Here is a 16,381-nt window from a genome sequence, read left to right as displayed (position 1 = left end):
AGGAGACTCTCCAACCACATGACCTAGAGACCTCTCCGTGGTCCAAGGTTGGCATTGACCTATTCCACACGAATGGTCGTGACTATTTTCTAATCATCGATTACTTTTCAAACTATCCTGAGGTGCGGAAGCTGCCAGACCTCACCTCACGGACCGTCATCTAAGCGTGTAAAGAGACATTCTCACGGCATGGCATCTCGAACACCGTCATGAGCGCAGTGGCCCGTGCTTCCACAGTCGAGAATGGTCCACGTTTGCCAAGAGCTACAATTTCAGGCATGTCACCTCCAGTCCGCACTATCCACAGTCCAATGACAAAGTCGAAAAAGGGGTGCTGATCGTTAAGCAGCTCATCCGCAAAGCCTCAGACTCCGCTTCCGACATACACCTTGCACTACTTGCGTCCTGGGCGACTCCCTTGTCCACTGGCATGTCGCCAGCTCAACTGCTGATGAACAGGGATCTGCGGACGACGCTTCCAGCCATACACCTGCCCAACCTTGATCACCTCCCGGTGCTGCAGAAGATGCAGCAGCTTCGCGACAGCCAGAAGCAGGGCTATGACGCACATGCCACCTGTCTGGACGTGCTATCCCCAGCAGACACGGTCAGGATCAAGATACCGGATGGTGGGTGGTCTGCTCCGGCTGTCGTTGTTCGACAGGCCGTGCCCAGATCTTATGTCATACGTATGGCTGATGGCTCCATTGTGCAAAGGAATCGAAGGGCACTGCGAAAAGTTGCTTGCCCACAACCACTTTCCCCTCCATTTCCACATGTCGAATTGCCACCTCCAGACACCTTGAACCACGAGGCCACCAGTCGTGCCTCCCATTCACCTGTCAAGACACCGTCAGCCCCTCCACCACCTCTCAGGCGGTCGACAAGGATCAGACGCAAGCCCCAGAGACTGGACTTATGAGCATTTGTTTTGTTTGTTCTGTTCTGTATTCCTCAGTCAGTCACATTAGACAGACACATTCACATATATATATACATCTAAAAAAAAAGGGAGATGTCATGATATGCAAACATGCAACCAATGAACGCTCAGAATAAGACACAACCAATGGGCAGTCAGGACACTCAGAGGTGGCATCACCACAAGGGGGCATGACATAAACACTATAAAAGGGATGAGGCACTCACACCCTGCCTCTTTCCACAGACAGACATCTAGAGAGTTAGACAGGGTTGATCAGCAGCATCACACCCCAGCACGTGGCTTAGAGCAAGCTGGTACAGTTAGACTGAGTTACTACAGTTAGATTAGCAGAGAGTCGAACTCATTTGAGAACTGTGTTAATAGTTCAATAAGCACGTTGAACTCATTTCAGAGTCTGGAGCATCCTTTAGTTAAGACTGCATCAAGTAGCAGCCTGTGTTATCCGAAACAGCATAACACAACAAAACCCAGGCGCCAAGGTTTTAAACAAAACCTAAATGAAACTGAAACCCATTTTTACCAGTCTAAAAACATAAATATGTACACAAAATCAACTTAAAATGATACATCGTCATAACAGGATCAATCCCTAGAAGCCCAGGCATCCTGTCACTTTGAATAACCTCCTCCTGATCCTACTGATTGTGGAGAAATTTCCCAAATGTCATTGTATTCAGTTTGCTGCAAATAATATTGTTTTTTCCTGTGATTTACAAGAAGTGCTTGCAAACGTTCCACACAAACCTTTGTTGCTGAGACAAAAATCACTGAGAACTTAACATTAAACCTGGGTGTGGAGTGCTAATTATCTGATGGAAAGGCACAAGTGGGTACTAATTAGGAGAGCAATGTTAGCATGAGGAATTAGTGACTGGCAACACCTAGGGATCAGTATGGACTCTTACTGTTTCCAATCTGAATTAATGACTTAGATTAAAAAACCCAACATAAAGTGCCAAATTCACAGATTACACCAAAAATGGTGGAAAGGAGAGGGGAGTGAACAGGGCAACTGAATGGCAGCGAGGAATTGCAAAAGGACTTAAATAATAGCATTGCAGATGAGAGTTAAAACGGGAATGTGCAAGCTTTTCACTTTTGATCACGGGATTCTCTGCGAGTTCATTATTATTGGCTGTAGCAAAGCCTTAACAAGTTCAAGCAAACTTCTCAATCTTCATGGATCAATTTTTGGACTGGTAGAGATGCTCAGGGCAGTGCTAAATTCCTGCAAGTATCACGTTCTGTACGGTGACCTCACAGCACATTTGATTTATTTCTAGTTTTATGCCAAGGTCATTGGCAGAAGAAATGCCGACAGAACAAAAAGTGTTTTCCAGATATCCTGCCACTCACCCACTGAGCTCAATTTTTCATTTAAATACAACACAAACCCTAAATTGTATTTACAGTTACAGGAACCTTGCAATCAGGGTGCAATGCTCTGGCTAGTCTTCTGGTCAAATGAGGTATCCTATAAATATATTAATCAATAAAAATTAAGATTGGTCACTTCATAAATTTGTGCCCATGGGCAGAAACGCAGAATTTTCATTCTTCGAAGCCAAAAATATATCCAGCATTGGAGAACGAAAACCCTCGCTCCCCTTTTAAAGTTGGTTTAAGAGATGCAAAGCACTTCAAACTGTTCCCATTTTCTGATTAAACAACGTCTGTTTGACACATAAATGATGAATTAAAATGATTCTTGAATTTTTTTGTACTGCATTTGACACTTGAATTTTGCAAACTGACAGTTTCGCAATATTTCATAAATGTAATTTGGAGGGGGGAAATCAAGTTCGTGGCCCTGATAAAAGGTGACAGCTACCATGGTCAAAATATGTGCATAATAAAGGCTTGCATTTTTAAAGTATTTTTCTGCTGTTTAAGTCAGTAACACTTTATTTCTGGCTATTTTCTGTTTGACTGAATTTGTGCTGATTTCAGCCTATTTTTTATTTTCTTTGCCTTTATCTAATTTCCTGTTGCGTGTAGCTGCAGGGAATTTATTCGCAATGGGATCTTCTAACAGTAAAAAAAAGGACCCTTGATTGGTATATTTTGAGGCAACTCAAGGCAATGAGTTGCAATAATAATTGGATATTCTAATTTTCTCGTTGCTTGAAAGATGGGTGCACAATGATAATTAGTTAGAAGGTTTTCATGTCAGAGTAGGAGTAAAATTCGGGAGCTGAGGGACACTAAACGACTTAAGATATATGGAGATAGGATAGAAAAGTGGACTTGAGGAAGATCAACCATAATCCTATTGAATAGTGGAGCAGGCTCGAGGGGCCATCTTGTTATTATTTCTGCTAGTCTTACTAAGTTCTCATTCCATTGGGTTTTTGTAATTTTAGATAAATCTTTACAAGTTTATGAATAAACAGATTTGTAGGCATGTTCTTCATTCAAATTATTTTGTTTTCTGTGGCTGAAAATGCAATGTATTCAAAGTGATTGGTGTCGTACTGTTAGTCATTGTTTTTCAGAGAGCCAAACTATACTTCATTCAGCATGAAGAATACATCATGAGGGAGTCCACCTAATTTGGAAGCATCGGGTAAGCTAAATTTCTGCTGCTGCTGTCTTTAGTTTTCTGATGTATCATAATCACTTTGTTATATCCACAATAAGGAGCAGTCATATATGAGGCAGCTGAGCTTAAGGTCTTCTGAAGCTGAAGCACATGATGCTCAGGACATGATGCTCGTGACAATAAGCGATTTTCATTTCATTTCATTTTCACTGTCAAAGAACAAAGAACAAAGAACAAAGAAATGTACAGCACAGGAACAGGCCCTTCGGCCCTCCAAGCCCGCGCCGACCATAGTTTAGTCGGGCAGTATGGTCGGCGCGGGCTTGGAGGGCCGAAGGGCCTGTTCCTGTGCTGTACATTTCTTTGTTCTTTGTTCTTTGTTCTTTGACAGTGAAAATGAAATGAAATGAAAATCGCTTATTGTCACGAGTAGGCTTCAATGAAGTTGCTGTGAAAAGCCCCTAGTCGCCACATTTCGGCGCCTGTTCGGGGGGGCTGGTACAGTGATCAGTTGATGTTGATTCAATTTGTAGAATTAGTAGATTCACTGAGCCAGTATACTCAGTGTCATCATCAGGGCTTTCTTTAGAACACAGAAATGCAGAAGAAAAATACAGCAACTTTATAATAATAATGATTCGACGGCCCAGAATTTCCAGTTGTAATGATGGAGAGACCGCCAGTGTTCACTGTCATAATCTTGTGAGCTGAGATGGCTCGTAATTTCAGGACAGAGGTGGGAAACCACGGGTCGCCAAGTTCAAAAGCGAAAAATGCGCTCCAATATTGCGACAGAGCTTCCTCGTTGGGATACATCCTCGAACCTCCAGCGCCCTTGTATGCACTGGCTACAGCACGGCGCAGAAGCCATTCAGCCCCGCCCCCCTTATGACATGGCCAGCTTGGGAACGCCCATTGAGGGCAAGCTGCCAGAACAGAAAGACAGCCAGCCACACAATTCACAGCTATTATCAAGATATGTTGAAGCTCTTTTCTTCCTTTAGAGCAATGAATCCAATTGTAATTGCCTCATTTAAACTGTAATTTATGTATTGTTTTATGATTTAATCTGTTTATTTTTCAACTATTTATAAGTGAACAGATGTTTTGTTGTTAGCTTTACATTTGTGAAACTGCTAATTAACCTATTATAACTTTGTGTGTCATGCTTAAAAATGTTCTTGTGTTAGAAGTTAGAATATGGCAACTGGAAGTTTAGCTGCGAAGAAAAGAAGCCGAACTTCGCAGATGAAGATCTCGACATTTTAATGCATGAGTTTGAACAGAATGAAATTCAGATTTTAGGCCATGGAAAATCCAAGTCACCAAGATGAGTCCAAGTAGTGGTTTGGAAGCAAATAGCAAAAAATCCTGTCAGTCAGCGACACAGTACCGAGAAGAGCTGAGCAGTGCAGGAAGAATCTGAAAGAGTGTTCAGCCAGAGTATGTATATATCTTAATTTTAAAATCTTTGTTAAAACTTAAATCTGCCTGTTAAAGTTTCAAAAACAAAATAGCAGTCAAAGTCTGCAGATGGAAATTGAAATGAGAAGATGCCTCCTCATCACCTGCAAAAGGTTTGAGTTACAGATCATAACATTTACTAACAATGCTTCAATTAATTAGGACATGCAATGTAAATAAGACTGCCTCCTTTAAGTACCATAAAATGCTGTTGCCTTGGAAATAGTTCTGACTTTGTCATAAGTGGAACAATGCAAGTAGACCCACACCAACAAACAACCTTCCAGGGCACAAGCTTTGAGCTGTGATTGAGCTTAAGGACAAGGTACCCTCTTTTAAATGAATTTCCATTCCTTTCTGCAGGCAAAACAAGCACATAATGTCCACAAACTTTCAGTGACTGCAGGTGTATTACCATACCTGAAAGTTCTCACTCCACAGTTGGACCACGCTTGGCTAGTGTTGGGTCTCTCACAGCCCTTAGTAACGGATGATGCAGATTTTGGGATGAGTCATGGTAAGAAAAAGTTAATCAGTCACAACATTAGGATGACAGTCAATTTGATGCAAAACTAATTGTCTATTCTCCAACTGTTGCAGGTGGCATGGTGACAGCACAGGAGAATATAGGTAACTCTTACACAGCAGCAGAGATACCTGCACAGATCTTTTTAAAAATAAATTTAGAGTACCCAATTCATTTTTTCCAATTAAGGGGCAATTTAGCATGTTCAATCCACCTACCTTGCACATCTTTGGGTTATGGTGGCGAAACCCACGCAAACACGGGGAGAATGTGCAAACTCCACATGGACAGTGACCCAGAGCCGGGATCAAAACTGGGACGTCGGCGCCGTGAGACTGCAGTGCTCCAACTGCGCCACCATGCTGCCCACCTGCACAGATCTGATGGAAGTGAGCACATTGCAGCAGTGCAGCGATGATGCTGCAGCAGAGGAAGTTGATGCCTTTCACCAGGTTGAAATGTCAGATGTAGACAGTGATGTTCAGGGACATGAATTTACTTCAACTTTTACTAATTTCTTGCAATAAAATGTATTTTCTCATTTAAACACAATGGCTCTGTCTATTTATTAGGGGGAGGGAGGGAAGGGGAGGGAAGGAAGAGGGGAGGGAGGAAGGGACGGAGGGAAGGAGGAAAGAGGAGTGATAGGAGAGAGTTTTGACACTCTACATCCCAATGCAGCAGCTGCTGAAGCACAATATCCTGGCACACATCTCCACTGACATCATTTTGGGATGTCATTTGGCAATACCCTCTTAGGGGTGGGAAATTGATTCGCTGCAATACCTGTCAGAGAGATAGTTCACATTCGCTTACAGGAGGCTTGCATATATTAACTAAAGCATTATAAGCTTTGTTAAAGCATTTGAAGTAATCCCTTCTAAGGATGAACATAAATAAGGGAGAGTCGTAAAGAACTCAGCTTCAAAAAATATGTTGCAAAATCCAAATATACTTTAGCTCTGAATCAGCTGGGAGGACAGGCGTACAAACATTAGTGTCCTTGAAGGGGTCAATAGCACCAGTAAGGAGGCCATGATCATCCGAAACCAACTGTGCTGTGCCGCCCATATGCTTAGAATGTCAGAGTCCCGATTGTCAAAGCAAATCTTCATCACCCAGCTCAAGGATGGATCCCAAACAAGAGGAGTGCAAAGGAAGCTCTTCAAATACACCTTGAAAGTTTACCTCAAGAAATGGAACATAGGCATCAATGCCTGCGAGACCTTTGCTCAGAAGAGACCTACTTGGTGGAACCTCCTGATTGAAGGGTTACAGTTCTTCGAGAACACCCGACAGCAAGAGGAGGCCCAGAAAAGGAGCCTGAGAAAGTAATACCGGCAACTGAGCATCCAAGGACCAATCCCACCTTTTGGAAACTCCTGCCAAGTGACTGATTGAAGATGCGGCTTTTGGATCGGGCTCATCAGCCACACAAGGACCCACAGAACCTGTGAACAGTAACAGAGTATCTGAAGTGGACAATCATACCCGTTGGCGAGTGATCATCGCATTCTGTCCATTATAGTTCTATTATAGAAATTAACATACCCATGACAAACCAAAGTTTAAAAAAATCATTCCTTCACCTTCTGTGACTACAAACTCACTTTATAGAGTAAAGCACCCATTTGATGGAATTTACAACCTCATGACAAAATTTAAAGAACCCAATTATTTTTTGGCAAATTAAGAGGCAATTTTAGCATGGCCAATCCACCTACTTGCACATCTTTGGGTTTGCGGGTTGAGACCCATGCAGACACAGCGAGGATGTGCAAATTCCACACGGACGGTGACACGGGGCTGGGATCGAACACTAAACACTAATAATGTAAAACATTAAGTTACCAAAAAAAGTCTCCCAATGTCTCCTGTCTCTGCTAGACTCAAATATTTCCGTGTAAATAAAAAGGTGTTCAACATCACCAAGTGGCCACCAAGTTAGCCCTCTCGCTGGATTTTTCATTCAGCTGCTGCAGCGCAGCGCACGGTTTCAACAGACAAACAAACAGGCGGGGAGCTTAACTGCCGCATGCTTCCAGCACGTATGCATGATGCCCGCGCGTCTGGGTCGTCACGCTGAGCATGTGCCGTGCACCAGCAACTTAAGTCACGAATCATGCAGTACTTTACAGGCCAATGTGAACTTCCATAGTTACATGTGAGATCCAAAAGTTCCTATAAGTAATTCCTTGCTCTTCCACAGGGCACACTGTTGAAGTCTGCAAATCTAGAAATTTTAGGAATTACTTGCATTTATCTGAACTTCCGCTATTTTGTTATTCATCCCCATTGTAAAAAGACTTTAAAAAATTATGCCTTGTTGAATGTGCTTGGGTTTTTAAACAGTGTTTTAAGTCAGGATTACTCCCTGGCCTTGAAAAGCAAATTTTAGATTTTGGAGTGCAGTGTCAAATTGCTCCCTTTATGATTAAAATTCTGCAGACTTTTTAAATACTAAAATTATTTTGAGGATTGTTTATGATATTTCAGAAGCTACTTTAATTCCATGAGTATGCCTCAATCATTATTTTACCTTCTACAAAATTATAGAAATTAAATGTTAAAACCTTCCTTTTAACTCCTGATTTGCTATTTAATAAAAGTTTTGTTTAGCTTGCTTGATGACATTATTGTTGTTGGATGCCAAAGATCCCCTGTATAGAATTTACAGTGCAGAAGGAGGCCATTCGGCCCATCGAGTCTGCACCAGCTCTTGGAAAGAGCACCCTACCCAAGGTCCACACCTCCACCCTATCCCCATAACCCAGTAACCCCACCCAACACGAAGGGCAATTTTGGACACTATGGGCAATTTAGCATGGCCAATCCACCTAACCCGCACATCTTTGGACTGTGGGAGGAAACCGGAGCACCCGGAGGAAACCCACGCACACACGGGGAGGATGTGCAGACTCCGCACAGACAGTGACCCAAGCCGGAATCGAACCTGGGACCTTGGAGCTGTGAAGCATTTGTGCTATCCACAATGCTACCGTGCTGCCACGGTAACTGGCATCAGAATGGAAATAACATCAGGAAAGGTGAAATCCACACTGCAGAGATCACTACATTTAGTCCGGGACCTTCTTCCATATCAGTAACGAGTAACACCCTAATTTTCTTCCAAGTTATTCTAAAGGCTGTGACTCACACTAAAACATTCAATGCTTCCAGATGTGCTGGCAGAGCTCCAATGCCACACAACAATCTGCATTCACAATGTCTGAGGCAAGACAGTGAGGCGGCTAATTTGGATAACCCCTCATACGCAGTTAGCCCATGCCTGTTGGTGTACGTAAAACGTGCTTGTTACGTGAATTGGACATTCTGAATTCTCTCTCTGTGTACCCGAACAGGTGCCATAGTATGGCGACTACGGGATTTTCAGACTAACTTCATTGCAGTGTTAATGTATGTCTACTTGTGATACTACTAAAAATTATTATAAATACCACTCCAAGTAAAACGCTGTCTTCATGTTGTCTGTTCATTTATATGATTTCTCTGTGCAGCCAGAGTTAACTGCACTCGTAATTGGCTGCACTCTTCAGTGGGGGTCCACAATCAGGAGATGTTCTTCGTGTTGATTAACACATATTCAACTGTCCAAGCTTAAGAGGTGACATTGGCTAGAGTGAGTTTTGAGCTTCAATTTGGCAGCATTGATGTTAAATCAGTATTGCACAGTGGTTGACATTATATCTGCCTGATCTGCATATTTCCTGTGAAGACTCATTGTATATGTGCTAACGACTCCACTAAGATGGCATCCAGCATTATCCTGTCCATTTTCTTGCTCAAATGTTAGTGAGCTTTGACTAGGGGAGCATCGCAGCTAAGCCCAGCCATGTCATTATCCTTGTTTACAAATGCATATTTGACAGCAGGGGTCAGTAGATGGAAAACAAGAATAGGAAACTGTGTAGCCCTGGTTTGCCAATTCAACTGCTCCTCCAATAATGTTCAGCTAACTCAGCGCACACCTTCAAAGAGGGCAATAAGCTGAACTTCTATCTTTCTAGCTTTAGCAATTCATCATAAGTTCATTCTCTTGTATATGTTTTGCTATTTTGCATTTTGATTCCATGGTACTTATTATGAGGACTATGGCACACTGCACTTGTTGGTATGGTAAATTGCATTGGACTAGTGCAGACAGATCGGTTCAACTGCAGGAAAATCTCAGCAGGTCTGGCAGCATCTGTCGGGATAGAAAAGAGCTAATGTTTCTAATCCAGATGACCCTTTGTCAAAGCTTTGTCAAATGGTCATCTGGACTCGAAACATTAGCTCTTTTCTCTCCCTACAGATGCTGCCAGGCCTGCTGAGATTTTCCAGCATTTTCTCTTTTGGTTTCAGATTCCAGCATCCGCTGTAATTTGCTTTTATTTCTGATAGGTTCAACTGATCTGTTTGATTTTGGATTAAAGTTTGGTTGGACTGAGAGGAGTGGGGGAACAAGGGAGTTGCACAGAAGGTGAATAACATCAGAAAAATTAATCCAAGTGTGTTTTTCAGTTGCCGACAGAGGAACAGCAGTCAGCTTGAAGTTTAATTAGTGTTTTGTGATCACATAATGACATTTTAGGCAATTATTATTTTACCACCATACACAGAGCTCTGTGAAAAGCAAGATTATCTATCATGTCCCTGAAATTGTACTTCCTTTATCATTTCAAGTTAAACATTGTTAATATCAGATTTGGTAATGAATCTTTCCCCTTCAAGCAAAATCTAAAAACTCTTTGCACTGTATTACAACTCACCTGCCCTGTGTTAACATTGTAATTGCTAATGAGACCAATAATAAGCATAACATTTAATCTAACCGAATGAAAGGGGGCATTGAACTGATAAATTAATGGAAAATAAAAGCTAAAATTAAATATTATACTAACCTGGCACCAATAGCCATTTCAAATGCCCCGTAGCTTGTTGTGACAATTCTACATAAAATCCACAGGCTGACAGAAAGAATGTAAAATTTCTCTGGGATCAAAGTTCCTATGGATATTAGTGCTGGAAATAAAAGCTATTATTACCATGACAAAGCTTAGTTTTCAGAGTTCAAAGAAATGTGTTAATAAAGGCTCTACCCTTTCTTATTAAATATGAATTTTTGACCATCGTAAGATCCTCCAGAGTTAAGAATTAAAATTCAAAACATGGGTTATATTACTAGTCTCTCTCCCTTATAAAGAGATGTGAGAAATACGTTTCTCACTTCACATTCCCAGTTGGAAGCAAAGATCCAGCAGATTACAATCAGCCTGTTTACTTACACAGTATTGATATGCCAGGAGCTAATAGTTCCCAATTTTTACCCTCCAAACCAGAGACAAGCAAGGATATTCACCCCAAAGTGGTGAAGCCCTTTTTTTACATAAGTATGTTGTCCTTTATCTGTTCACATGGTCAGTGAAAGCAGGCATTCGAGTCTTGCGCAGCATGTGCAGAACGGCGTTGAATGTTTCCACTGTCTCTGCACCACTCTTCTGCAAATTCCCCAAATTAATATTTTATCTTTCCACTTGTCTCCAGGTTCAAGTTTATAAAGAGTTTGTAAACACCTTGGGAGTAATTTTAACAGCCCAGGACAGATGGGTACTTGGGTGAATGGTAGAGAACAAGAATTTTAAAAGAGAGATGGGTGGAACAAGTTGAGATGCATTGGGTGGGATAATTGGCATGAGCAAAGTTGGGGTTCTGCTGTTGTGCTTTCTTTTACTCTGTCTTTTCTGTGGCTCTGTTCCAATTATGGCAATCAGTGAGTTTGCCCTTCTTTTTTATGTCATCTATGTCCGAATGCTTACAGTTGGCAGGTATCGAATGATACCACCACAAGTTTCAACCGGCTATCGATCAAAGAGCCAAACACCAGTTAGTTAGTTCAAGGTCAAGGACACTTTATTTACACACAATTAGTCATGCACCATAATCACTACTAGTTAACTACACCTATCAACTAAGACAACCTGTACTTAACTTCGGGCACCCGGCTTAGGTCAGGGAACAGTGGCCGCTGTTCAATTCTGGATCTCTCGGGTTCGAAGGAGTAGCTGCTGCTCAGCTGGGCTCATCCGTCTGGTAGTGGGCGTTGAACTTGGACTCGCTTCTGGTGTTGCTACACTTGCCGATGGCCGTGACCGGGGTACCAGGACCAAGAGAGAGCGAACATGTGGCGGACTCTTCTTCTTATACTCGGGGGTTTTTCGTGCTCTTTTGGGTGGTCCTTCGATTTGGGCCTTACTAATTGGGTGATCCCTGATCACTCCATTCGATTCCTTAGCCAATAGGTGGGCGGGGATCTGGATGGCTGGGCGTGTCCCAAGCAGCCACTGACCCCGTTGTTTGCATTTCCCTTGAACAGGGAGTGGTGCCGAAATGTCTGTGACTGTCCCGGTTGCTTGAGTACCAGTCCTTTGTTTTGGTGAAGATGGGCCATCAAATGTTAATCAGCCCCATTAAAATGCAAATTGGAAGGAGTTTCGATACCATCTGGACTTTTTGCTGACAAATATGCATTTCAGGCTCTGAGCCTGCCTGAGTCTTGGCTTGTCCATTTTATCCGCCAGGCTTTGCAAGTTTCTCTGTACCTAGTTGGAAGTGGCCATCCCAGATGGCTACACTCCGTCCTCTTGATCCTCAATGCGAGCAAAGAACAAAGAAAAGTACAGCACCGGAATAGGCACTTCGGCCCTCCAAGCCTGTGCCAACCATGCTGCCTGACTAAACTACAATCTTCTACACTTCCTGGGTCCGTATCCCTCTATTCCCATCCTATTCATGTATTTATCAAAATGCCCCTTAAATGTCACTATCGTCCCTGCTTCCACCACCTCCTCCGGTAGCGAGTTCCAGGCACCCACTACCCTCTGCGTAAAAAACTTGCCTCGTGAAGGATCACAATACTGGGTCTTCTTTGTTCTCTGAAATGCCGGGTACCCTTAACCAAGGACAGGTTCTACTCTACTCTGTCCTATGGGTCCTTAGACAACACATGTCTAAGAATTTCTAGGGGGCCATTTAACATTCAGTAAAAGGGGAACCTCTAACTGTCTCTAACTAGACTACACTCATGCTGCCATTTAACAATCAAGGAACTTATCTTACAATACAAAAAAATCCGATAGCAGCATCACATTTCTTCCTATCACTAACATTCACATACAGAGAAATATCTTTATTAACAAAAACAATAACCGCGGAATTTATTAAGGAGAAAGGTTCAGAAAGAGTGTGGGGTTTGCTGGAGTCCGAGGAAAGGGGCTCTAAATGTGTATAGTGGAGGGCGGGAGGCTCTCCTTCTCCATTTTCGCAATCTAATTGTCTGAATTACACTGTACAATATGGCTATCACTAGTAAGGCTTCCACTGTGTAGGACAGGGAATACCACTTGACGAGGTTCTCACACCATGTGGGGGTATCGGTGGCTGGGTGTGTGTGTGGTGTAGTGTCCGGGCTGGGGGTGTTGTGTTGAGTGGTCGTGTTCGGGGCCTGTGTGGTGAGGGGGGGTAGAGGTGGATAACGTGCGCAACTGGACTGTTCCAGCGACGATCATGATGCTGATCATCAGGGTGGCCTTCATCTTATTCGGGCTTTCCTTCGCCGTCGAGTATCTTCGTATCTTCCGAGGGGAACAAGTATAGTATCTGTTATAATCGTGTTGTTTAACATCTCGTATGTCCGTCTGTTTCTCCTTAACGTCAATTTCCCATTATAATCGTCACCATATGTGACTCCCTCATTTTTTTTTTTTAATCAACCATTTGCGGAGACAAGAAATCCCCCAAAAAAATTCTGTGTCACAGTGCGAGCACTCTCGCAGCCTGTGGTTGATGGGCTCAGTGGGCGGACAATTTCTCCATCCTCTGCAACCTTGTTTTTCCAACCAAGTGTTTCTGACATGTAAATAGTATGTGGGGAATAGCAACCAAAGGGTTGCCGGAAAGGGCAAAAGTTGTGGCAAAAAGCACTCTTTAAACCACAGGACTAGAAAAGAACAGCAAAAGAGTATCGAAAACAAGTATCCGAATGGGTTGGTGCGTATGATCCGCGGCAGGGCAAGAATGGGTGGGATCCCCGGTTAGGGCGGTGATCAGTACCGTTGCTCCACGACCCGAGCTTGGCTGACCAAATGTATAGGGGGTCCCCAGGCAGGGCGGGGATAAGTGCCGTTACTCCACTGCCTGAGTGACCTTCCAAAAGTGATAAGAATTTGTAACTATATGGGCTCCAGACAAACCTGTTTCACTAACTGCCATGTGGCGTCGGAAGAGTAATTATAAGTGCATCGAGAAATTTGGTGTGAGACCGAAAGAATAAACTGTATCAAAAATGTTATTGAGATTGACACAAATAGTCGCACAAATAACAAACATTCAACATTTAAAAATAACAAATTAAGGAAAGAAAAGCGGGCCGGCTCCATCAGAGTACAGGACACCGTAAATCTCAATCGGTTCCTGACTCTCATCACCTGGATACCTCAAGATTCTATTTCAAAAAGATTTTCAAAGGGATTACCATGGTGGGAGTCAGACTCGGGGTTGTCACCATCTCCCGGGTGCCAAACTCGTTCATGGAGTTTGCGTGCTAACGCGACGTGTGCCGATGTGGGGTCCATTTCATTATTCCTCATCAGGCGACAAGAATTGTCACGGTGCCAGTGCTTCATGTTCCGTAGGGAGGTCACAAGGGGGCCGTCGCTATTGTCAGGTGGTGGGTCAGGTTCCGGTGTGGGCAAATAAATCGTTTCAAAGAGGCTGAGCGTATCGTGGTCGGGGTCTCTGGGCCTGTAGTGACTGGGGCCTGGTTCGTGAGACCTTTGTTTGGGTCTCTCAGGGGCTTCAGTAGTGCTGTCGCTGTTGCTGTCACTTTCGCTAGCAGCCGAATCAAGCGTCAGGATGAAATTTGATTCTGGGGGCGTGGTCAAGGTCATGTCTGTGGCCATGCTGCTGCTGCTGGGGGAGGGGGAACTCGGGTTGTCAGTGGGCGGATCCTCATTGTCTGCCATCGCCAATGGGAGGTGGTGCGAGTGGCTGCACTGCATTCCATAAATCTTAAGCTGATTTACATGGAACCATCCTGATTTTCCGTTTGGATACGTGATTTTATAAACTGAGGGGCTTACTTTGTCTGAAATTGAATAGGGTCCTGCAAATTTGGGGGAGAGGAATGAGCGAGGGTTGTATAAGGTGATCATTACTTGCTGTCCGACTGTACACTCTGTCGGGTGTACTGATTTATCAAAGCAGGCCTTACTCTGCTTTCGTTTAGCGCCTAGTCGAACAGCTGCTGCGAGTTGTGCTGCTTTAATATTCTCTATCATGTGCTGGACTGCTTTCTCATGGGTCAGGGCGGTGACTGCGGGGCTGGCCAAATCAAGTCCGAATAAGTATTCGGTACCCTTCATGGATCGTTCGTGTATGGGGGGTATATCCTGTTGAGCTCGACACTGTGTTCCTAATAAACATCAGTGCGAATGGGAGTACTGTGTCCCATGTTGTGTTGTGCTGCTGCACCATTTTCCTAAGTGTGGCCTTTAGCGTCCGCTTCATGCCGCTGGACTGCTGGTGATAGGCAATGTGGAACTTTTGTTTAATCCCAAATATCGTCATCACATTTTTCATGACCCTTCCCGTAAAGTGGGAACCTTGGTCCGACTCAATACTACGGGAGAGTCCCCATCTCTTAAAAATTTGCTCTGTTCAGATATTCGCCGTGGACTTGGCTGTGTTTGTTCTTGAGGGAAACGCTTCGACCCATTTCGTAAATGTGTCTATCACCACTAACACATACTTGGATCCATTTCTGCAGGGGGGGAGGGGACCAATATAATCCAATTGAAGGTTTGTCCACGGGCCATTTACAGGGCGGGTGCGTCGTAGCTGGGCTTTTTCCACATACCTATCTAGGTTGTTTTGAGCACAAATTAAACAGTTTTCAATGTAATGGGACACGTCTGTTTTCAAATCAGGCCATCAGCAGAGGGGTCTGAGGTGGGCAAGGGTGGATTCAATCCCTTGGTGTCCATGTCCGTCATGGAACTTACAAATTATCTCCTTCCTGTCCTGGGTGGGGCTACATAAATTCCATCTTTTAAAACGATTCCCTCATGGACCGTCAAAGAATTCCTAAACTTTTCATAGGGAGCTGGGAAGTTCCTTTTTAAAATGTCTTTTAACGCTTCGTCTTCTTTCTGTGCCTGGGCTAGGTCTTGGATGTTGGTCTGTGAGACCTGAACTGTGTGTACTGGGGCACTCTCGGGGGGTTGCCAAAAGTGGCCATGTCGTGAGCCTGCCTTGGCTAGGGCGTCAGCTTTCACATTACCGGGTGGGGAGGAATGATGGTGACTTCTTACTTTGACGATGGCATATTTCCTGTCTTTAGCTGTCTGAAGGATATGTTTGAGCAGTGGGGCTGATGGTAGAGGTTTTCCATCGGCAGAAATAAATCCTCTCGATTCCCACAGGGGTAGGAATTCCGTTAGGCTGTTGCAGACGTACAAACTGTCCGAATATATGTGTGCAGGGGTCGGGAATGAATCGGGGTGCTGGACAATGTAAGCAATGGCCGCTAACTCGGCTGCCTGCGAACCTAAGTGTCCGGGCAACTTTAAAGCTATCTCTTCTAAAGCGCGTCCTCTACATAAATACCACAGCCTGTTATCCTTTTTCCCGCAAGGACTGTGGAGGAGCCATCTACTTAAATTCTCAGTGCTTTGTCTGTGGGCTGGGGTCCGATACCTGTCTTTCTTGGTACCGACTTGGGAACAAAGGGGCCTGTGCTGCACGTGGGGCTATGATCTCGCACTCATGTGGGGTTCCTGCATAATGCAAATTATCGTCCAGAAACGTGTGCGTTTCTGTCCGTTTTACAGTGAAGTCGCGTCCC

This window comes from Scyliorhinus torazame, chromosome 8 (assembly GCF_047496885.1).
Source record: "Scyliorhinus torazame isolate Kashiwa2021f chromosome 8, sScyTor2.1, whole genome shotgun sequence".
NCBI lineage: Eukaryota > Metazoa > Chordata > Chondrichthyes > Carcharhiniformes > Scyliorhinidae > Scyliorhinus > Scyliorhinus torazame.
Note: the sequence above shows the minus strand (reverse complement) of the source record.